The 26,181-nt window shown below is 36.9% G+C and overlaps 1 pseudogene; it reads right to left on the minus strand.

Annotated features, from left to right (window-relative positions):
- Window positions 1–21,085: 21,085 nt before the first annotated feature.
- Window positions 21,086–25,861, minus strand: LOC123610947 (annotated as a pseudogene).
- Between the last annotated feature and the right edge of the window lie 320 nt (window positions 25,862–26,181).

Consider the following 26,181-nt stretch of genomic DNA (forward strand, 5'->3'; position numbering starts at 1 on the left):
GGCCAACAGGCACATGAAAAGATGTTCAGCGTCGCTCCTTATCAGGGAAATACAAATCAAAACCACACTCAGGTATCACCTCACGCCAGTCAGAGTGGCCAAAATGAACAAATCAGGAGACTATAGATGCTGGAGAGGATGTGGAGAAACGGGAACCCTCTTGCACTGTTGGTGGGAATGCAAATTGGTGCAGCCGCTCTGGAAAGCAGTGTGGAGGTTCCTCAGAAAATTAAAAATAGACCTACCCTATGACCCAGCAATAGCACTGCTAGGAATTTATCCAAGGGATACAGGAGTACTGATGCATAGGGGCACTTGTACCCCAATGTTCATAGCAGCACTCTCAACAATAGCCAAATTATGGAAAGAGCCTAAATGTCCATCAACTGATGAATGGATAAAGAAATTGTGGTTTATATACACAATGGAATACTACGTGGCAATGAGAAAAAATGAAATATGGCCTTTTGTAGCAACGTGGATGGAACTGGAGAGTGTGATGCTAAGTGAAATAAGCCGTACAGAGAAAGACAGATACCATATGGTTTCACTCTTATGTGGATCCTGAGAAACTTGGCAGGAACCCATGGGGGAGGGGGAGGAAAAAAGAAAAAAAAGAGGTTAGAGTGGGAGAGAGCCAAAGCTTAAGAGACTGTTAAAAACTGAGAACAAACTGAGGGTTGATGGGGGGTGGGAGGGAGGAGAGGGTGGGTGATGGGTATTGAGGAGGGCACCTTTTGGGATGAGCACTGGGTGTTGTATGGAAACCAATTTGACAATAAATTTCATATAATAAAAAAAAAAAAAAAAAAAAGAATATAGAGCCAAAAAAAAAAAAAAAAAAAAAAAAAAAACAAGTGCCCCTATGCATCAGCACTCCTGTATCCCTTGGAGAAATTCCTAACAGTGCTATTGCTCAGAGATAGGGTAGATCTATTTTGAATTTCTTGAGAAACCTCCACACTGTATTCCAGAGTGGCTGCACCAGTTTGCATTCTTACCAACATTGAAAGAGGGTTCCTTTTTCTCCACATCCTCGCCAGCATCTATAGTCTCCTGATTTGTCCATTTTAGCCACTATGACTGGCATGAGGGGGTATCTGAATGTGGTTTTAATTTGTATTTCCCTCATGAGGAGCGACATTGAGCATCTTTTCATGTGCCTGTTGGCCATCTGGATGTCTTCTTTAGAGAAGTGTCTCTTCATGTTTTCTGCCCATTTCTTCACTGGATTATTTGTTTTTCGGGTGTGGAGTTTGGTGAGCTCTTTATATATTTTGGATACTAGCCCTTTGTCTGATATGTCATTTGCAAATGCCTTTTCCCATTCCGTTGGTTGCCTTTTAGTTTTGTTGATTGCTTCCTGTGCAGTGCAGAAGATTTTTTATCTTCAATAGATCCCAATAGTTCATTTTTGTTTTTAATTCCCTTGCCTTTGGAGATGTGTTAAGTAAGAAATTGCTGTGGCTGAGGACAGAGAGGATTTTTTCCTGCTTTATCCTCTAGGGTTTTGATGGTTTCCTGTCTCACATTTCAGGTCCTTCCTCCATTTTGAGTTTATTTTTGAGAATGGTGTAAGAAAGTGGTCTAGTTTCAACCTTCTGCATGTTGCTGTCCAGTTCTCCCAGTACTATTTGGTAAAGAGACTGTCTCTCTTCCATTGGATATTCTTTCCTTCTTTGTCAAAGATTAGTTGGTCATATTTTTGTGGGTATAATTCTGGGGTTTCTATTCTATTCCATTGGTCTATGTGTCCGTTTTGTGCCAATACCATGCTGTCTTGATGATGACAGCTTTGTAGTAGAGGCTAAAGCCTGGGATTGTGATGACTCCCACTTTGGTCTTCTTCTTCAATATTACTTTGGCTCTTTGGGGTCTTTTGTGGTTCCACACAAATTTTAGGATGGTTTGTTCTAGCTTTGAGAAGAATGCTGGTGCAATTTTGATTGGGATTGCATTGAATGTGTAGATAGCTTTGGGTAGTATTGACATTTTGACAATATTTATTCTTCCAATCCATTAGCATGGAATGTTTTTCCATTTCTTTATATCTTCTTCAATTTCCTTCATGCACTTTCTATAGTTTTCAGCATACAAATTTCTACATTTTTGGTTAAGTTTATCCTAGGTATTTTATGCTTCTTGGTGCAATTGTGAATGGGATCAGCTTCTTTGTCTTTCTCTTGCTTCATTTTTAGTGTATAAGAATGCAACTGATTTCTGTACATTGATTTTGTATCCTGAGACTTTGCTGAATTCGTGTATCAGTTCTAGCAGACTTTTGCTGTAGTCTATTGGGTTTTCCATGTATAATATCATGTCATCTGCAAAAAGTGAAAGCTTGACTTCATCTTTGCCAGTTTTGATGCCTTTGATTTCCTTTGTCATATGATTGCTGATGCTAGCTCTTCCAACACTATGTTAAACAACAGCAGTGAAAGTGGACATCCCTGTCGTGTTCCTGATCTCAGGGGAAAGCTCTCAGTTTTTCCCCATTGAGGATGATGTTAGCTGTGGGCTTTTCATAAATGGCTTTTATGATGTTTAAGTATGTTCCTTCTATCTCAACTTTCTCGAGGGTTTTATTAAGACAGGATGCTGAATTTTGTCAAATACTTTTTCTGCATCGATGGAGAGGATCATACGGTTCTTTTCTTTTAGTAATGTGATGGATCACATTGATTGATTTACGAATGTTGAACCAGCCCTGCAGCCCAGGAATGAACCCCACTTGATCATGGTAAATAGTTCTATTTTGTATGCTAAATTCGATTTGCTAGTATCTTATTGAGAATTTTTGCATCCATATTCATCAGGGATATTAGCCTGTAGTTCTCTTTTTTTTGCTGGGTCTCTGTTTTAGGAATCAAAGTATTGCTGGCTTCATAGAATGAGTCTGGAGCTTTTCCCTCCCTTTCTATTTTTTGGAACAGCTTGAGAAGGATAGGTAGTATCTCTGCATTAAATGCCTGGTAGAATTCCCCTGGGAAGCCATCTGGTCCTGGATTCTTATTAGTTGGGAGATTTTTGAAAACTGATTCAATTTCTTCACTGGGTATGGGTCTGTTCAAGTTTTCTCTTTCTTCCTGTGTGAGTTTTGGAAGTGTGTGGGTGCTTAGGAATTTGTCCATTTCTTCCAGGTTGTCCAGTTTGTTGGCATATAACTTTTCATGGCATTCCCGTATAATTGCTTGTATTTCTGAGTGATTAGTTGTAATAATTTCATTTTAATTCATAGTTTTATCTATTTGGGAATTCTCCCTTTTCTTTTTGAGAAGCCTGGCAAGAGGTTTATCAATTTTGTTCATTTTTTCAAGAAAACAACGCTTGGTTTCATTGATCTGCTCTACAGTTTTTTTTAGATTCTATATTGTTGATTTCTGCTCTGATGTTTGTTATTTGTCTTCTGCTGGGTTTTGGGTGTCTTTGCTGTTGTGCTTCTATTTCCTTTAGGTGTGCTCTTAGATTTTGTATTCGGGATTTTTCTTGTTTCTTGAGATAGGCCTGCATTGCAATGTATTTTCCGCTCAGGACTGCCTTCGCTGCATCCCAAAGCATTTGGATTGTTGCATTTTCATTTTCATTTGTTTCTGTATATTTTTAAATTTCTTCTGTAATTGCCTGGTTGACCCATTCATTCATTAGTAGGGTGTTCTTTAACCTCCATGCTTTTGGAGTTTTTCCAGACTTTTTCCTGTGGTTGATTTCAAGCTTCATAGCATTGTGGTCTGAAAGTATGCATGGCATGATCTCAATTTTTACACTTATGAAGGGCTGTCTTGTGACCCAGTATGTGATCTATCTTGGAGAATGTTCCATGTGCGCTCTAGAAGAAAGTATCTTCTGTTGCTTTAGGTTGCAGAGTTCTAAACTTATCTGTCAAGTCTATCTCATGCAGTATATCATTCAGGGCCCTTGTTTCTTTATTGATCCTGTGTCTAGATGATCTATCCAGTGTTGTAATTGTAGTATTAAAGTCCCCTGCAATTACCACATTCTCATCAATATGGTGGCTTATGTTTGTGATTAATTGTTTTTTATATTTGGGACTCCAGTTTTCGGTGCATAGACATTTATAATTGTTAGCTCTTCATGATGGATAGACCCTGTAATTATTTTATAATGCTCTTCTTCATCTCTTGTTACAGCCTTTAATTTAAAGTCTAGTTTGCCTGATATATGTATGGCTACTCTGGCTCTCTTTTGACTTCCAGTAGCATGATAGATAGTTCTGCATCCCTTCACTTTCAATCTGAAGGTGTCCTCCTGCCTATAATGAGTTTCTGGTAGACAGCAAATAGATGGGTCTTAGTTTTTTATCCATTATGATACCCTATGTTGTTTAGTTGGAGCATTTAGTCCGTTTACATTCAGTGTTATTATTGAAAGATATGGTTTTAGAGTCATTGTGACGTCTGTAGGTTTCATGCTTGTAGTGATGTCTCTGGTACTTTGTGGTCCTTGCAACATTTCACCCACAGAATCCCCCTTAGGATCTCTTGTAAGGCTGTTTTAGTAGTGATGAATTCTTTCAGTTTTTTTTTTTTTGTTGTTATTGTTGTGGGGAAGACTGTTATCTCTCCTTCTATTCTGAATGACAGACCTGCTGGATAAAGGATTCTCGGCTGCATATTTTCTTTGTTCATCACATTGAAGATTTCCTGCCATTCCTTTCTGTCCTGCCAAGTTTCAATAGATAGGTCTGCCACTAGTCTTATGGTTCTCCCTTTGTATGTTAGAGCGTGTTTATCCCAGCTGCTTTCAGAATTTTCTCTTTATCCTTGTTTTTGCCAGTTTCACTATGATATGGCATGCAGATCAATTGAAGTTATGTCTGAAGGGAGTTCTCTGTGACTCTTGGATTTCAAAGCCTTTTTCCTTCCCCAGATTAGGGAAGTTCTCAGCTATGATTTGTTCAAGTACACCTTCAGCCCCTTTATCTCTCTCTTCCTTTTCTGGAATCCCTATTACGTGGATATTGTCCCATTTGATTGCATCACTTAGTTCTGTAATTCTCCCTTCATACTCCTGGATTTTTTTATCTCTCTTTTTCTCAGCTTCCTCTTTTTCCATAGTTTTATCTTCTGATTCACCTATTCTCTCCTCTTCTCTTCAATCTGAGCTATGGTCACCTCCATTTTATTTTGCACCTCGTGTAGCATTTTTAAGCTCCCCTGACTATTTCTTAGTCCTTGATCTCTGTAGCAATAGATTCTCTGCTGTCCTCTATACTTTTTTTCAAGCCCATTGATTAATTTATGACTATTTTTCTAAATTCTTGTTCCTTTATATTGCTTAAATTGTTTTTGATGAATTTGTTAGCTGTCACTACTTCCTGGAGATTTTTTTGAGGAGAATTCTTCCGTTTTGTCATTTTGGATAGTCCCTGGGGTGGCGCAGAACTGCAGGGCACTTCCCCTGTGCTGTCTGGAGTAACTTGTGTTGGTGGACTGGCCGCAGTCAGACCTGATGTCTGTCCCCAGCCCACTACTGGGGCCACAGGCAGTGATGTGTACCTTATCTTCCCCTCTTCCAGGGGCAGGATTCAACTGTGGAGTGGTGTGGCCCCTGTCTGGGCTACTTGTACACTGCCAGGCTTGTGGTTCTGTTTTGATGGGATCTGGCATATTAGCTGGGGTGGATCTATAATATGCACAGGAGTGGGCGGGGCAGGGTTAGCTCACTTTGCCATAAGTGTTCCCAGCAGGAGGGGCCCTGCTGCACTGGGAGGGAGGCAGACCATTCAGAGAGATGATCCACAGAAGCACAGCTTTGGCTGTTTGTGCAATGCAAGCACGTTTGGTCTGGGAACTGGTTTCTTTTGGAATTTTGGTTGCAGGATGGGAGAGGGAGATGGCGTTGGCCAGTGCCTTTGTTCCCTGATGAGCTGAGCTCTGTCTTCCAGGGTTCAACACCTCTCCCTCTTGGTGTCCTCCTGCCCTCCTGTTCTCTGAGAAGAGTTGTTGACTTATAACATTCTAGATGTTAAGTCCCAGTGGCTGTCAGAACTCCTGCATTCCAGCCCCTCTGGTTTCCAAGCCAGACTTCGAGGGCTCTGCTTTGCTGGGCGGGCTGCCCCTCCACCGCCCTGGCTCCCTCCAGCCAGTCGTGCAGTGTGCACCGCCTCTCCACCCTTCCTACCCTCTTCAATGGGCCTCTTGTCTATGCTTGGCCCCAGAAACTCCATTCTGCTAGTCTTCTGGTGGTTTTCTGGCTTATTTAGGCAGATGTGGGTGGAATCTAAGTGAACAGCAGGATGCGGTAAGCCCAGAATCCTCCTATGCTGCCATCTTCTCTCCACTCCTGAATTTGGAAGTTTTAAATGCTTGGTGTAATTTACTAGTGAAATCCATTGATCCTGGGCTCTCATTTGTCAGGAGGTTCTGTGTTTTAATTTTTTTTTTTTTTTTTTTTTTTTTTTTTTTTACATTTTGAGTATACTTGACACAACGTAACATTATGTCATGTGTACAGCATAGTGATTTGACAAATTTATACATCATGTTATGGTCACCATGAGTGTAGCTACCATCTGTTCCCATACATTGTTATTATGGTATCATTGACTAAACTCCTTACATCATGCATTTTGTTCCCATAATTTATTCATTTAATAACTGAATGCATTCATTCATTTAACCAATACCCTGCTCCACCCATGTTAAAAATAGAATTACTGTATGATCCATTAACATCACTATTTACTCAAAGAAACAGAAATACCAATTTGAAAAGATACTTACACTCCTGTATTTATTTCAGTATTATTTACAATAGCCAATACCTGGAAGCAACCTAAGTGTTTGTCAACAGGCTAACCGATACCATATCTACCTTATCTAGGTTGCTATATATATATGTGTGTGTGTGTGTGTGTGTGTGTGTGTGTACATACATATATATATAGAGAGAGAGAGAGGGAGAGAGAGAGAGAGAGAGAGAGAGAGACAGAAATACCAATTTGAAAAGATATATGTGTGTGTATATATATATATATATATATATATATATATATACCCAGACAGGTTTTGTTTTGATTACTGATTCAATTTAATTGCTAATAGTCAATTCAAATTTTCTGGCTGTTCAGTATTGAAAGATTGTATCTTTTTTAAAGGGATTTATCCATTTAGTTTGGGTTATCAAATGCGTTTCCATATGCTATTTCCTAGCAGTCTCTGAATTCTTTGTATTTCTGTGGTGTTGTTATTTCTTAGCTTTAGTTTCTGATTTTATTTATTTCTATTCTCTCTCTTTCTGTCTGTCTGTCTCTCTCTCTCTCTCTCTGATGGATGTGATTAAAGTATTAACAATTTTGTTTTTCATTTCAAAGAACAAGCTTTTGTTTTCATTGATTTTTATAAAAAATTCATTTCTGCTCTGTAATTTATTTTTTTCCTTGTACTGACTTTGGATTTTGTTTGTGTTTTTCTTTTTCTAGTTCTTTTAGGTGTAAGTTTATATATTCGAGATTTTTCTTGAGGTATGCTTTACCACTATAAATTTCTTTCTTAGAATGCCTTATGCTCTCTCTTCAAAGTTTTGAAAATCATGCTTTCATTTTCATATATCTCCATGCGTTATTTTTAAAATTCATTGATTTCTTTTTGAGCCATTGGCTATTTAGGAACTTATTTAACATTCATGTGTTTTTATTTTCATTCCATTTTTTTTCTCATGATTGATTTCTAGTTTCACTCTTTTATTGTTAAAATAAATGCATAATATGATTTCAACCTTTTAAAATTTATTGAGGCTTGTTCTATAGTCTAATATGTAGTCTATCCTTAAGAATGTTTTTTGTTCACTTAAAAATATGCCTTCTATTGTTTTTGGAGATAATAATCTGTATATATCTGTTAAGTTTTTCTGATCTAATGTGTCCTTCAATGACACTGTTTCCTTATTAATTTTCTACCTAGGTAATCTATCCACTTATGTAAGTGGGGTGTTAAAGTCAACTACTACTTTGTATTACCATCAATTTCTCAATTTATGTCTGCTAATATTTGCTTTGTGTATTGAGGTACTTCAATGCTAAGTTCACAGATATTTAAAATTTTAATATCCTTTGGTTTGATTGGCCACTATATTATTATGTAATGACATTCTTTTTCCATTTTTATAATATTTTGTAGGCTGTTTTGTGTAATATAATGATCACTACCATGGCATTTTTTAAATTTCTATTTATATGGTAACGTTTTTTCATTTATTTCATTTTCCGTCTTTAGATTTCTTTAGATCTAAAGAATTTTGTCTTGTAGGTCACATACAGATGTATCTTGTTTTTTATCCATTCTGCTATCCTGTCTTTTGATTAGAACATACAGACCATTTACATTTAAAATAATTATTGAGTTGGAGATAAGATGGTGGAAGACTAGGACAACCCTAAGTTTGCCTCTTCCCTCAAAAACAGCTAAACAAATATCAAATCATTCTGAACACCCAAGAAATGGATTAGAAGTCTCAGAGAACAAAGCTGTGCATCGACAGAAAAGTGACCTGTGGAATATAAGAACTGCATAGACTTTATGGGAGAAAAGAGCTGTAGGGGTTTCCCAAAGGAGGGAGCACTGGTTGAGGTGGGAATAGTGAGAGAGAAGGAAGAGAGAGAGAAAAAATATAGGGAGAAAAGAATGAAAACATGCACAGGTGAGGGCACAAGATAACTAGTTCTCAAAACCTTCGATGAGGAAAAAGAAGAGGTTACAATACCATCAGTTTTGTATAAATGCCAGAGTGCTGAATATCAGTTTTAATAGCCTGTAACATTGCCAGGTTCATGCTTGGGGAGCTGAGTAGTACTCTGGTGGGAGAGTAGAGAGGAGTCCTATCAGCAGGCAACCAAAGGATCCCCAGGGTCAAAAAGGAAGAAGAGATTCCCTTGCTTGGAGTGCATTTAGGAGAGGTGATACAGCCTGTCCACAGACAAAGAAGTCTGCAGGCACTATAGAACTATGCCACTAACCATTATAGGACCAAAGTCACAGATGCCAGTAATCCCTGGTTCTGGCTGTGTGTTGCAATTTACCATAAATTCTGATCCAGTGTTCAGTCACATGGCTGTCTTTTGTGAAAAGCCAGGATTGGCCACAATGCAGGGTGACTCCCCCTCAAAAAAACAGTTCAGTACCAGTTGCAGGAGTCTCTGAATCGTGGGGTTTTGAAACACACACTCTCCTGAGGTAAAACACAGGTGTGCTGCACCAGTTGGCAGGTGGACAGCTCAGACACAGACAAGGTAAATCAGGGATCTGCTGGAAACCAGGGAAAAAGGAGTCACAGTATGTGAGTCTCTGAGGCCTAACTAAAGGGGGGTGGCATGCATTTCCTGCTCCCTAGATGAGATAACAGGATGGAGCCATTTTTCCTCTGCACACACTACCTCAGTGAGCTAAACAGAGACACCAAGAGGAGAACTGAGCTGCTACACCAAGCTCCTCATCCCCTGCACCCTGTAGGCACATCTCCACTACTGCAACTTCACCTGAGAATAAGAGCAGTAGGCTCCACTCCCAAAAGACCAGCATGAACCCACTGCCCACACCAAGTCTATGGATCATAGAGAACTGCAAAGTTTCTGCTCCAGGGGAAAAAAAAGATTTACCATTCTTTGCGTTTTTTTGTTTGTTTATTTGTGTGTTTTCTTGTTTTGTTTTTCTCTTTGTTTTTGTTTTGTTTGATTGATTGATTCACAAGGAGGATTTTCCAATTTTTATATATTTTTTTAATTTGAAAACTTTTTAAATTTTAACTTTTTTTCATTTTTTCTTTCTTTCTACCTTTTTTTCTATCAATTTTCTTGTAACCAAACACACACCTAGAATCTAGCTTCCCTTATATATATATTTTTATTTATCATCAATTTTTTATTTTAATTTCATTATTTTTCTTTTTTTTCTTTTTATTCAACATGACGAGAGAGAGGAATTATCGCAAAACAAAGAACAGGAGGAAATGATGTCCAGGGCCTTAATCAATGCAGATGTAAGTAAGTTGTCTGAAATAGAATTTAAAACAATAGTTATAAGGATGTTAGTTGGGCTTGAAGAAAGCATACTGCAGCGATAAAAGAATAAAACCTAGCAGGCCAAAATTAAAAATGTAACTGAGGAGTGTCTGGGTGGCTCAGTCAGTTAAGCCTCCAACTTCAGCTCAGATCATGATCTCATGTTTTGTGGGTTTGAATCCTAACCATCAGGCTCTGTGCTGACAGCTCAGTGCCTGGAACTTGCTTTGGATTGTGTCTCCCTCTCTGCTCCTCTCCCATTTGTACTCTGTCTCTCTGTCTCTCAAAAATAAATAGTATTATTTTTTAAATGCTATAACCAAGATGCAATCCTAAATGAATGCTATAGTAATGAGGATGGATGAAGCAGGGGAGTAAATCAGTGATATAGAAGATAAAATTATGGAAAATAATAAAGCTTAAACCATAAAGTCATACTTGCAAAATCAGTGACATTAAAATATAATAATATTCATATCATAGGAGTTCTAGAAGATGAAAATAAAGAAAGAGGGGCAAAGGTTTATTAAAAAAAAATGAGACCTACAAACTTCTTAATCTGGGGAATGAAACAGATACCAAATCCAAGAAACACAGAGAACAACAATTAAATTCAAGAAAAGCCAATCATGGCCAAGCATCTCATAGTCACATTCACAAAAACACAGACAAGGGAAGGATCCTTAAATCAGAAAAGGAAAAAAGTCCTTAACCTATAAAGGAAGAGAGATCAGGTTCACAGAAGTTCTAATCAAATAAACATAGTGGGCTAAAAAGCAGGGAGAGCAGAATACTTTCAACATGTTGAACGGGAAAATTCTTTATCCAGCAAGGCTATCACTCAGAACAGAAGGAGAACTAAAGAGTTTCCTACATGAACAAAAACTAAAGCAGTTCATGACCACTAAACCAGCACTGCAAGGAATTTCAAAGGGAACTCTTTGAGTGGATAAAAGAAAAGACCAAAGCAACAAAAACTGGTAAGGACCAGAGAACATGACCAGAAATACCAATTCTAAAGATAATACATGACACTAAATTCATATCTATCCAATAAAATGTATAAAGTATCAGAATGGGTTTTTGTTTTTTGTTTTTTAAATATCCATTTATACCCCCTGCAAGAGGCTAATTTTAGACATAAAGTCACCTGCAGATTGAAAATGAGAGAATGGAGAACCTTCTACCATGTTAATGGATGTCAAAAGAAAGCAGGAGTAACCACACTTATATCAGTCAAACTACATTTAGCTCTTTAAAATATTTATTCATTTTTGAGAGACAGAGTGTGAGCAGGGAAGGGGCAGAGAGAGAGGGAGACACAGAATCTGAAGCAGGCTCCAGGCTCTGAGCTGTCAGCACAGAGCCCAATGTGGGGCTTGAACTCACAAACTATGAGATCATGACCTTAGCCAAAGTCAGACTCTTAACTGAATGAGACACCCAGATGTACCAAGACAAACTACATTAAAAAAAAAAGTCTGTAACAAGAGATGAAGAAGGGCATTGTATCATACTTAAGGTGTTTATCCGTTAATGAGGTCTAACAATTATAAATATTAATGCCCCAATGTGAGAGCACCCAAATATATAAAGCAATTAATAACAAACATAAAGAACCTCATTAATAATAATACAACTATAGTAAGGGACTTTAAAGTGCACTTACAAATCTGGAAAGGTCATCTAAACAGAAAATCAACAAGGTCCAAGACTGGACCAGATGGACTTAACAGATATATTCAAAACATTCCATCTTAAAGTGGAAGAATACACATTCTTTTCAAGTGCAAGTGGAAAATTTTCCAAAATAGATCAAATACTGTGTCACAAATTAGACTTCAAGCAGTACAAAAGACTGAGATCATGCATAATATTTTCAGACCACAGCACTATAAAACATGAAGTCAATCACAAGAAAAAAAAATGGAAAGACCACAAATACATAAAGGTTACAGAGCATCCTAGAAGAAGTTAACTTGGAAATTAAAAAAAAAGAATTAAAAAAATACATGAACACAAATAAAAATTAACACAAAAATCCAAACCCTTTGGACTGCAACAAAGGAAATCCTACGAGGAAACTATAGTACAGTCCAAGCCTGTCTTAAGAAATAAATAAGGTCAAACTACACAATCTAACCTTAAACCTAAGGGAGCCAGAAAAAGAGCAACAAAAAAGGCTAAAGCCAACAGAAGAAGGGAAATAATAAAGATTAGAGCAGAAATAAATGACAGAAAGAAAACAAACAAAAAAACACAGTAGAACAGATCAATGAAACTAAGATCTGGTTCTTTGAAAGAATAAACAAAATTGATAACCCCTTAAGAAGACTAACAAAAAAAAATAGAGAATGGACCCAAATAGATAAAATGATGAATGAAAGAGAAGCAATCACAACAGGACAGCACAGAAATACTAACAACTAAAATAAAATAGTATGAAAAAATATATGCCAACAAGCTGGGCAATCTGGCAGGAAATAGACAAATTCCCAGAAATTTACAAACCACCAATAATGACATAGAAAGTTATAGAAAATTTTAACAGATCCATAACGTGCTAAGAAATTGGATCAATAATCCCAAATCTCCATTCAAACAGAGGTTCTGGGCCAGATGGACTCCCAGGAGAATTCTACCACACATTTAGGAAGAGTTAAAAGCTATTCTCAAAATAGTGCGAAAGATAAAAATCTACTAAAAAACTCCAAACTCAGTCTATGAAGCCAACATTACCTTGATTTCAAAAGACCCCACTAAAAGACCCCACTAAAAAGGAGAAGTATAGGTCAACATCCCAGGTTAAACTGGACAGAAAAATATTCAGCAAAATACTAGCAATTCTAATTTAACACTACATTGAAATAATTATTCAACATGATCAAGTTGTATTTATTCCTGTGCTTCAGAGTTGGTTAAATATTCACAAAACAATCAATGTGATAATCCACATAAAAAATTGATGAGAAAAATAAGATTCTTTCAATAGATGAAGAAAAAGCACTTGACAAAATACAGTATCCATTCTTGATAAAAATCCTCAACAAAGGAGGGATGGATAGAACATTTATCAACATCATGAAGACCATGTACAAAAAACATACAGCTAATATCATCCTCAATGGGGAAAAAGCTGAGAGCTTTTCCCCTACATCTAGGATGGAGACATGGATGTCCATGCTCACCATTACTATTTAATATAGTACGGGATGTTGGGGTACCTGGGTGGCTCAGTCAGTTGAGCATCCACCTTCAGCTCAGGTCATGATCTCAAGGTCTGTGAGTTTGAGCCCTGCATCAGGCTCTATGCTGACAGCTCAGAGCCTGGAGCCTGCTTCAGATTCTATGTCTCCCTCTCTCTCTGACCCTCCCCCATTCATGTTCTGTCTCTCTCTGTCTCAAAAATAAATAAACATTAAGAAAAATATAGTATGGGAACTCTTGGCCTCAGCAAACAACAAAAATAAATAAAGAGCATGCAAATCAGTAATTACCAGAGTCCAGCTCCGGCAGGTCGAGGGGTTCCTGAAGGATGAACGGCATCAGTGAAAAAGTGAAAATAAAACTAAAACAAAAATAAAAATAAAAAACTAAAATAAAAAAAAGAAAACTAAAATAAAAATGGACACTGACAACCACAGTGTGTTGAACCGTTGTAGTAAACGTGGCATTATATATGCTAGTGATTTCCTTGTAACATACGTCATCTATGTTTTTCTAACATTACCCAATTCTAAAATTGTTCCTTTGTATAATCACCCAATAAGGAATAACTGATTGTTTTGTCATAATGTTCCCTCCTGCCGTTTGCTTATTGATTAATTTCTTTTATTGTTTTTATTATGTATCTATGTTTATCTATAATTTATAAAGTATTTGCTTTGCTGTTTTCATGAAAGGTCATTTATCTCTTAACACCTCAAGTGGAACAGTTACAGGGACATGACCTCTTAATTGTTTCCCTGAACCATTCATGGTTTTGGAGAACAAAAGTGTTCGCCTGGGTCCGAGGTGCCAGGAGGGGGGCCAAGAGGGCCTTAGAAACCCACGTCTTATACATTCTCAGAGAGACAATGCATCTAGGAACCAATGAACCATTCTGTACTTTAACCGACTAGGTTCAATCATTATCTGGAATGCCTCCTGGGGGCCAAGTGGGCCTAGGGGTCAGAGTGACCTGTGTCCATAGATACCCTCCTTAGTTACCAGAGTGGGGCTTTTGGATCCATATGTCTCTCCTTCGTTGGCTGCCTTTGCTGGCAAATGCATGAGACTCCTGCAAGTAGAGGAGTCTCCATAGGGAATGGCAAGGGCTAAACATAAGGCCACACAATTTCTTGTGGAACCTTATTTTCTTCCTAATGGTTCTTTTCCCAGGGGGCCTGCCGAGGGCAATTCCCCAACAGACAATACCCCAGGTACTTTTAAGACCAAAAAAGCAGGAGTACAAGAAGCTTCACTGTCAGTGGGCCGCCCTGCAGTCACCAATCCGTCCACAGCCCGGGCCCTGCCATTCAGGCTGGGATAGCTTGGCTTCCAGCAAGTAAGAAATAAGTCAAGCATTCACTATTTTCAGAGGACATGATACTATATATAGAAAATGAAGGGGTGCCTGGGTGGCTCAGTTGGTTAAGCATCCGACTTCGGCTCAGGTCATGATCTCGCGGTCTGTGAGTTTGAGCCCCGTGTCAGGCTCTGTGCTGACAGCTCAGAGCCTGGAGCCTGTTTCGGATTCTGTGTCTCCCTCTGTCTCTGACCCTCCCCCGTTCATGCTCTGTCTCTCCCTGTCTCAAAAATAAATAAACGTTTAAAAAAAAAAAAAAAAGAAAATGAAAACACTCCATCAAAAATCTGCTAGAGTTAATACATGAATTCAGCACAGTCGAAGATATAAAATCAAGATGCAGAAATCTGTTGCATTTCTATACAACAATAAAGCAGCAGTAGAAAAAGAAGTCAAATAATTGATCCCATTTGAAATTGCATTGAAAATCAGAAGATACCTAGAAATACACTTCATTAAAGAGATAAAAGAGCTATACTCTGAAAACTATGAAAGAAACTGAAGAGGACACAAAAAATGGAAAAGCATTCCATGCTTGTGGATTAGGAAGAAAAACATTGCTAAAATATCTATACTACCCAAAGCAATTGACACATTTAATGCAATCCCTATCAAAATACAAATGGCACTTTAACCAGAGCTAAGAACAAACAATCCTGAAATTTTTCAGGAGCTACCAAGACCCAAATACCCAAAGTCTTGAAAAAGGAAAGCAAAGTTGGAGACATAACAATTCCAGACTTAAAGTTATATTACAAAGCTGTAGTAACAAAACAGTATGGTACAGGCATCAAAACAGACACAGAGATCAATTAAACACAATAGAAAGCCCATAAATGGACACACAAGTATATGCTCAACTAATGTTGGGCAAAGCCGGAAAGAATATTCAATGGGAAAAACACAGTCTCTTCAACAAATGGTGTTGGGAAAACTGGACTTGCAGAAACTGGACTACTTTCTCTCTCTCCCTCTCTCTCTCTCTCTTTTCTTTTCATTTATTCTTTTAAACTCAGGTTAGTTAACATCCAGTGTAGTATTGGTTTAAGGAGTAGAACTCAATGTTTTATCACTTACATATAACACCCAGTGCTTTTGCTTTCTCCATACACAAAAATATATACAAAATGGATGAAAGGCCAAAATGCAAGATAGGATATCATCAAAATTCTAGAGGAAAAAACAGGTAGTAAGTTCTTTGACCTTGACCACAGCAACTTTTTACTAGACACATCACTGAAGGCACAGGAAACAAAAGCAAACATAAACTATTGGGACTTCATCAAAATAAAAATCTTCTATACAATGAAGGAAACAACAAAGCTAAAAGGTAGCCCAGGGAATGAGAAGTTATATTTGCAAACGACATATCTGATGAAGGATTAGTATCCAGAATATATAAAGAACTTATCAAACTCAGTAACAAAAACAAAAACAAATCAAGAAAAAAAAAAGAAAGAAAAAAAATCCAGTTAAGAAATAGGCAGGGGCACCTGAGTGGCTCAGTTGGTTAAGCATCAACTTAGGCTCAGGTCATGATCTCACAGTTCATGGGTTCAAGCCCAGCATTGGGCTCTGTGGTGACAGCTCAGAGCTGGGAGCCTACTTCAGATTCTGTATCTCCCTCTATCTCAGCCCTCTCCCCCTCACACTCTGTCTCTCTCTTTCTCTCAAAAATGAATAAATATTTAAAAAAATAAATAAAAGAAATAGGCAGAAGACATGAATAGACATTTTTTCCAAAGAAGAAGTACAGATGGATAATAGGCACATGAAAAGATGTGCCATCAGTGAAATACAAATCAAAACCATGATGAGATACCACATTACACCTGTCAGAATGGTTAAAATTAATAACACAAGAAATAACAGGTGTTAATGAGGATATGGAGAAAGAGGAACACTCTTGCACTGTTGGTGGGAATGAAAATTGGTAAAGCCACCCTGGAGAACAGTACAGAGATTCCTCAAAAAACTGAAAAATAGAATTACTCTATGATACAGCCATCACAATATTAGATATTTACCTAATGGAAACAAATCTATAATATCTAATGGGTACATGCATCCCAATGATTCTAGCAGCATTGCATTATCAACAATAGCCAAACTATGGAGAGACCCCAAATGTCCTTCAACTGATGAGTGGATAAAGATGTGGTATATGTATATACAGTGGAATATTACTCAGCCATCAAAAATAATGAAATATTGCCATTTGCAATGCCTTTGATGGGGCTATAATGTATTATGTTAAGTGAAATAAGTCGATCATAAAAAGACAAATCTCATATCATTTCACTCATATGTGGAATTTAGGAAACAAAACTTATGAACAAATGGGAAGTAGGGGGTGGAGGAGCAGAGAGGGAAACAAATTGAGGGTTGTTGGAGGGAGGTGGATGGGAGCTGGGCTAGATGAGTGATGGTATTTAATGAAGGCATTTGTTTTGATGAACGTTAGGTGTTGCATGTAAGAGATGAAAACTGAACCCTACCACTGAAACTAAATTACACTGTATATTATCAAACTAAATTTTCTATTAATGAAAAAAAAGAAATTTAAGGAGGCACAGTGAAATGAAAACATACCCATTTTCATGAATCAGAAAAATTAATATTCATACAATATCCATAGTATCTGATATCACTGTAAATTTAATGTAATCTCCATCACAATTTTAAAGCCCTCATTCGCAGAAATTAAACAAAGCAAAAGAATGAAAAAATGAACCTAAAATTTGTGTGGAACCAAAACCCCCAAATAACCCAAGCATTTCTGAGAAAGAACAATGTTGAATGGATTGCAGTTGTTAGTTTCTAACTACTACAAATCTATACTAAAAACAACAGTATGATATTTGCATAAAAATAGACATATTGACCAATAAAATGGAATTGAGAGCCCAGATATGAACTTTGCATATGTGTTCAACTAATATTTGACATGTGAACCAAGAATGCTCAACAGTGAAAGAATATATTCCTTAATAATTGTGTTGGGAAAACCAGGTATCTACATGCATTAAAAAAAACCCAAAACTTTGGACGCTTATTTTACACTTCTTATGAGAATTAGCACAAAATTGTTTTCAGATTTTAACATAAAATCTGAAACCATGTCTTAGAAAAAAAAGGAAAAAATATATACTTGCCCTTAATCTTGGCAATGATTCTTTGTATATGACACTAAAAACACAAACAACAAATGAAAAATAAATAAAATGGTACTGCATGTAAGTAAAAACTTTCATGTAGGAAAAGAACCAACAAAATTAGAAGGTAACTGATAGGAGATGGTATTTGCAACTCTACCTGATAGCAGGTTAATATCCAAACTATAAAAAGAACACTGAAGAAGTCCAGTCCATGATGGCAATGTCAGAAGATCCTTAATTCATCTCCTTTATGAACACATAAAATCAACACCTATCAACAATGTAATTCCTCCAGAAGAAGAATTGAGGAGTGACTGAACAACTTCTAGACAACAAAGGTAAGAGAGATTAAAGGATAAAATGGCATGAGAAACAGAGACACCAAGGGAAACCTGTCACACCCCAGATGCTGTGAACTGCAGTGGAGAAGGATAGTACTGAAGGATTATGAACAGATTTGCCTACCCTGGGACACAGGGAAAAAGCCCCAGTTTAAAGCAGCAAGTAGTATAAAATAGATTAAGCAGTAGAATTATGCCACGTGGCAGAGCAGCTGCTAGAACTCTCTCTGAATCCTAGGGACTGTTGAGTGCCATGGTTTATGTTCCTTTTTTATCTTGAAAACGTAGATTGAAGAAAGGTCTGTATGCCATAGCTGACCTATTGTCTCAGTGAGCTCCAGACCAAGAACCCACAATGGCCCCAGAAATTCCACCAAGGTAGCCCTAGGGTGGTGCTTCCTGGGACACCTCTGGTCATCATTCACTATAGCTCCAGCCATTATGCCAAGGTAGTGTAGGTGTAAAGCACCCTGGAAAACTCCAGGCCTGGATCACTTTAGCTTCAGCTGGTTTACTAGGGTAATCCTTGTTCAGAGCATTCTGGGGTCTCACCTGCTTTGGCTCAAGTCACCCCAACAGAGTATCCCCTTTGGGAACACTCCAGAGATACTGGCTTACACCCACTTCAGCTTTACCTGTCTTGTCATGGTTCCATCAGTGTGAAGAATCCCAGGTCACACCACATTGTACCCGCTTAAACTTCAGATATTCTTCCAGAGCATCAATTGCATGGAGAGTCCAGAGGCCTCACCAACCTGTGCAACCTGTGTCCACATCATCTTTAATTGCCTGTCCAGTGTGTCCCTTGTTTGGCGCACCCCAGGACTCCCAGACCATTACATACTTCAGCTGTAGTCAACCCACAAGGGCACCCTCTTGGTGGAAAGTCTTAAAACATGCAAGCTTAGACCCACTTCAGTCTCATATATCTGCCAAGAAACCCTCTGACATAGAGACTAGGGTTCCCCTGGCTTACACACACTTCACTTTCAGCTGTCCTGCCATGACATTCTCTACATAGACAGTCCAGGGACCACAAAAGCCTGGGCCCACTTCAGCTTCAGCTGTCCTTCCAGTGTGCTTTCTGTGTGTAGAGATATGGGACCCCCTTGGCCTAAACCCACATCAGCTTTAGATATTTTGCCACAGTGCCCACTGTATATAAAGACCTGTGATCCCCTGACTTGCACCCACTTCAGTCACAACTGTCCAAGACCAAGATAGAAGAAATGAAATGGAGATAATTTGTGTAATAAAGAGTTTAAAATGATGATCATAAAGATGCTCACTGGGCTATAAAGAAGTGTTGAGAACACATTGAGAAGTTAAAATAAAGATTAAAAATATATTAAAAAGAACCAACCAGAGTTCAAGAATACAACAATTGAAATTATATATACAATAGAGGGAATCAACAATAGATTAGAGGATTCAGAAGAATGGGCCAGTGATCTGGAAATAGTTATATATGTATAGTTTTATATATAATCATCTATCATATATAATTTATTATTTATATTATGACCATAGATGGATTGTGTGTGTGTGTGTGTGTATATATATATATATATATATATGTAATTTGTATACATACAAATAATTTATATATATATACATATATATACATATATACATATACATACATATCAATATATATGTACATATATATGTATATATATATTGATTTGGTCTTTAATATGGACCATATCTCTCTGTCTCATCATTTTGCCTGACTTTCTGGTTTCCCCCCCTCCCTCTGGGTTATACAGAAGAGGTATTCCTCCTACAACTGAAGGAATGGTCTTGTTTATGGTCATCCCATGTTTACATTGTGTGTGCTTGGTGACTTTTGCTGGTTGTGTGGAGATATGGCTGGCCTGAGTTGAAAGTAATGGAGCTTTCCATACTGAGGTCATCCTGGTAGAATGGCTGAAGCTGAAATCAATGTGGACTGGAATGGTACTGATGTTTGCTACACAAAGGATTCTCAGTCAGGTCAGTTGTGGCTGAAGTGGGTTAAAGCCAGGGGATTCCAGGTCTTTATATATAGTGAGAACTGTGGTAGAACATCTGAAGGTGATGTGGGTTTAAGCCAAGGGGATCCCAGATTTCTACACACAGAAACACAGCTGTGGCCGAAGTGGGTACAGGCCTTTGTGGTACTTGGACTGTCTATGCAGATAATGTACTGGTAGGGCAGCTAAAGCTCAAGTGTGTGCAAGCCAGGGGGGACCCTGGTCTCTATATCAGAGCACTTCAAATTGATATTGTTGTATCCTTTGGGTAAATAACTAGTAGTGCAATGCTGGATCATAGGTAGTTCTATTTTTAACTTTTTGAGGAAACCCCATACTTTTTTCCAGAGTGGCTACACCAGTTTTCATTCCCAGCAACAGTATAAGAGGGTTCCCCTTTCTCTGCATCTTCCCCAACACCTGTTGTTTCCTGTGTTGTTAATTTTATGCATTCTCACAGGTGTGTGGTGACATTTAATCATTGATTTGTATTTCCCTGATGATTAGTGATATTGGACATCTTTTCATGTGTCTGTTGGCCATCTGTATGTATTTGTAAAAATGTCTAGTCATGTCTTCTGCTCATTTTTCACCTGGGTTATTTATTTATTATTTATTTGTTTAATATGAGAGAGACAGAGAGGGAGGGAGGGAGGGAGAGAGAGAGAGAGAGAGAGAGAGAAAGAGCATGGGAGGGGGAGGGGGGATTGGAGAGAGAGACAGAGAGGATCCCAAGCAGGCTCCATGATTACAGTTTAGAGCCCAATATGAGGCTTGATCTCATGAACCATAGGTAATGACCTGAGTGGAAATCAAGATTCAGATGCTTAACCAGCTGAGCCACCCAGGCAACACTTAATGCTTCCCATTTTCAACCTGTAAATACTTGTTATTGACAAATAGCACTCAACAGTCTGTCAAGTATGCTCAAGATATGTTATATAATACAGTATACCTGTTCACAGGAGGGGGCGTGATTAGGAAATAACTTATGGGAACTTATTGATATAATCACACAAGACAAGCACAAAGTGCCACCCATGCCTCTGAAAACATTGGACCATGCACCCTTTAAAAAAGTTTTTGTTCCTTCATCATTAGAAATCTTCCTCCAGGGGCGCCTGGGTGGCGCAGTCGGTTAAGCGTCCGACTTCAGCCAGGTCACGATCTCGCGGTCTGTGAGTTCGAGCCCCGCGTCAGGCTCTGGGCTGATGGCTCAGAGCCTGGAGCCTGTTTCCGATTCTGTGTCTCCCTCTCTCTCTGCCCTCCCCTGTTCATGCTCTGTCTCTCTCTGTCCCAAAAATAAATAAACGTTGAAAAAAAAAAAAAAAAAGAAATCTTCCTCCAGCAGTCAAGCATTCCTGTGTACATGATATCAGTTTCTTTATGCTCTGAATGCATCATCATTCAGCGACAAACCTGTCAAATGGATAAGATATCAACCCAGCAACCAATGTACATACTGTGGAATAATCTAACTGATGAAGATGTGTGTATTCTTAGGATCTGTGATCATTCCCTTTGTAGTATCATAGATACCAAAGTAGGCAGCTTGATAGATGACAATACCTTGAACAGATACATTAAAGCCTTGGTACATACCCTCCATCCCATCAGATTTATAGATCTTAACCAGGCAGTCACCAAGGCCTCTGGATTCCCTTTCAGTTCCAATTTTTCCCACATCAATTTCTAGAGGGGAACAGACAATATCAAGAGGATACACAAAACACAAGGGTATGGCTCCAGCGACACCAACTGATGACAGATTCACTGCAAAGTAGCACCAAACTGGTTTTCTTGTCCACACTACCCAGGAAGATCTGCTTGTATTTATCTTTGAAGGCAAAGTTGAATGCCTGGATGGGTATGTATCTTATGACATTGATCAGGTTATCACAACAGAAGGACAAGAATCTCTGCTTCCTGGGGATATGAACCACACAATTTATAATATGCTGTATTGCTTATCATATAATTTCAATCATATGTGAAATTTAAGAAACAAAGCAGATGAACATAGGGGGATGGAAGCAAGAATAAGATAAAAACAGAGAGGGAAACAAACTGTAAATGACTTTTAAATAAGGAGAACACACTAAGAGTTGCTGTTGGGTGTTCAGCGGGGGGATAGACTAAATAGAAAATTGACATTAAGGAGCACACTTGTTGGGATGAGCACTGGGTGTTATATGGAATTGATGAATTACTAAATTATATTTCTGAAATCATTTTTACACTATATGTTAGCTACTTGGATTTAAATTAAAAAAATAAGAATAAGAAGCAAGAAAAATCTCAAATAAATAACTTCACCTACATGTAAAGGAGCTAGGAAGGGAAGAATATATAAAAACATCGAACCAGCAGGAGGAAGGAAATAATAAAGAATAGAGTAGAAATAAAAGATATAGAAACAAGAAAAAATAGAACAGATAGCTCAGTGAAACCAGAAGCTCGTTCTTTGGAGTGATCAACAAGATTGCTAAACTTCTATCCAGACTCATAAAAGAGAGAGAGAGAGAGAAACAGAGAGAAAGACAGATACAGAGAGAGAGGATTCAAATGAACAAAATCACTAATAAAAAAGGAGAAATAGCAACCAACACCACAGAAAAATGAACAATTGTAAGAGAATATTATGAACGAGTATATGCCAACAAATTAGACAAACTAGAAGAAATGTATAAATTTCTATAATACTATAACCTACCAAAATTAGAAAATTTATATAGACTAATTACCAGCAAGGAGATTGCATCAGTAATCAACATCAACTACCAACATCAACAAAAAAAGTCCCAGACAAGATGACTTCACAGGTGATTTCTATAAAACATTTAAAGAAGGATTAGTGATATCTATAGTAATCAAAACATCCAAAAAATAGAAGAAGGAAAAATTCCAAATTCATTATTTGAGGCCAGTATCACCCTGATACCAAAACCGGATAAAGACACAACAAAAAGAGAGAACCACAGGTCAATATCAGTAATGAACATGGATGCAAAAATCCTAAAAAAATTATAGCAAACGGAATCAACAATACATTAATAAAATAATTCATCATGATCATTGGGACTTATTTTCAGGACACAAGTATGGATCATTATCCACAAATCAGTGTGATACAGTACATCAATGAGAGAAAGAATAAAAACCATATGATTATTACAATAGATTCAGAAAAAATTTTTGACAAAGTGCAGCATCCATTCAATGTAAAAACCCTTAAGAAAGTAGTTTTGGAGGGAACATACCTCAACATAATAAAGGCCATACATGAAAAACTCACAGTGGATATTTTATTCAGTGGAGAAAAGCTGAGAGCTTTTCCTCTTCAGTCAGGCACAACACAGGGATGTCCACTCTCACTGCTTTTATTCAACATAGTACTGGAAGTCCCATCCAGAGTAATTAGACAATAACAACAACAACAACAAAAATAAAATAAATCAAATTATAAGGAAGAAGTAAAATTTTCACTATTTGTAGATGGCATAATACTATATATAGAAAACAAAAAGAAAGAAAGAAGCCACAGGAACTTACAAGTGAATTCAGTAAAGTTGCAGGATATAAGATCAATGTAAAGAAATTCATTGAAATTCTATACACAATTAGGTAATAAAAATATAAATTAAGAAAACAATTTCATTTACAATTGCACTCAAAACATGCTTAGGAATAAACCTAACCAAAGAAGTGAAATACTTGTACTCAGAAAACTATAAAACAATGATGAAGGAAATTGAAAAGGACACAAACACCAAAAAATGACACACATTCCATGTTCATGGATTGGAAGGACAAATATTGTTAAAATGTCTGTACTACCAAAACCAAATAGCACTCTACTCTGTGGCATTAAGTATTGCCAAATTATTACACAGTCATTACCAACATTAATCCCCAAGTCTCTTCTGATATTCTCAAACTGAAATTCTGTGTCCATTAATCAATAACTTTCTATTTCCTTTTTCCCCTGGCCCCTGGCAAGCGCCATTCTATTTTCTGACTCTATAAATTGGACTACTCTTCAGATAAGTAGAATTATATAGTATTGTGTGTGTGTGTGTGTGTATGTGTGTGTGTGCGTGCATGCGTGCACGCGCTCAATATTTATCTATGCTGTAACGTGTGTCAGTATTTTCTTCCATTATAAGACTGAATAATATTCCTTCCCATGCATATACGACAGTTCACTCATTAACTCATTCCATCTATGGACATTTGTGTTGTTTCCACTGCAGTTGTATATGCAGGTATCTATTTTATGGGATTTTTTATAAAAGATGTTATTTTATTTTGATGAGGTAAACATATACAGCATAAAATATAGTCATTTACACTAAATTTTGCTTGCATTATGTAAAAGAAGTATATGTGTTCTTTTTTAACAGTTTGTTTTATTTTTTTGTAATCTCTACATCCAACATGAGACTTGAGCTCACAACCCCAGAGTAAGAGTAACATCCTCCTCCAATTGAGCCAGTCAGGTGTCCCAGAGGTATATGAGTTTTTATAGAATAATTACAATAATTCACTTGAATTTCTAGTTATGAAATGCAGTTTCTTACGTTATTTCTATTTGTGGTTAAGTATATTATAAAATATGAAATAAATAGATCCTAACTTTTCAAATAATGTGTGGTATCTATACATTTCCTTTATGTATTTTAGGTGAAATAAATTATAGAAACAGTCATTATACTCTTACTGATTATTTAGAGTGTGAATAATGTTTATAGTACTTAATGGAAAATAAAATAATTGTGTCAATTAAATAAAATGAGTAGTAGATATTTATATTTTCCCAAGATGTGAAAATATTTATTTGTTTAATAAATTCCTATTTTTATTTTTGTAGTACACAACTAAAACTATTTGCCACAAATTGGAATGTATATAAACCTACACAAATAGGATTCCAAAGGATAATTTCTAACAAAATTGACTATGGATACAAAGTGTAGCGTAGTAATTTGTGTGGTGTACACAAAGTGTAGTAATTTAAAATGAGGAATCAACTTATCCTTCATTTAAAATATCTACAATGGAATTAAATAGAATAATGAAAACTGAGCATTGACTAGTGTGGCAATGTGAAAATTTAATGCTTTAATTTTTTTTTCATTTTTGCTATGGTTTGACAACATTAGAGATTTTTTTGTCTCTTTTCTGTTTCTGTATTTCTCTTACAATGGTGCTAAAACTGTTATACTGTTACTTTAAACCACAAATTCCTCTCTTTTCAATGCTGTTAAAGGCACAAATACATTGTCTACTTTTTCTCATAGAGTAGTCATAGAATACTTAGGACGCTGTCTATAATTTTCCCTTCTATATTTTTCTGATCCCTGTTGCCATTAGTGAGTATTAAAATTATAAGTCTTCTTCCCCAGGATACTGGGAAGATTAATCAATGTTTTCTGTAAAAAATAAAATAGGAACCCCTAAGTCATTTATTTGACTATTGATAAATTAGTACAAAAATTTTAATCTGATTAAACTGTCCTTCACTTTATTGCTTCAGATTGTAAGAGAGATAACATAGTAAATTTTATATTTAAAAATGTATAGAGGGTTTCGTATAACTGCAGATTTTCTGGAGTTCAAATTTAAAAATAAAATACCAAATATTAATTTGTTAGTGTGACCTACTCACACAAAAATGATAATTCCCAGAAGACTGGATCTGCATCACCTTTGAGCAGCATTATCCTAAACATCTTTCCTTGTCTGGCAACATCAAACTTGTTCATATTAGTGTCCAGAATAAACTATTAAAGGGCATGGTCTATTGACATCTTTTGCTAAAAATACTTTTTTTTTTCCTAATAATATGCTAGTGCCTCATAAGTATTACTCTTGAGGTGTCAATGATGTTTAATTTTTAAGGATTTTAGAGATTTCAAGAACTTAAATATACTTTCCTCTTCCCTTTCAGAAAGCTGTGGTTCATTAAAATAAGAGATAATCATTTACAAGGAAAAGTAAAGTATACATAAATGGTCTTGGAAAGGAACGTGATTTAAAAATATATTAAAGTGTAGATCTATCTGGTTCTGGAATTGTTTAAATT

The sequence above is a fragment of the Leopardus geoffroyi genome, chromosome A1 (assembly GCF_018350155.1).
Source record: "Leopardus geoffroyi isolate Oge1 chromosome A1, O.geoffroyi_Oge1_pat1.0, whole genome shotgun sequence".
Lineage (NCBI taxonomy): Eukaryota > Metazoa > Chordata > Mammalia > Carnivora > Felidae > Leopardus > Leopardus geoffroyi.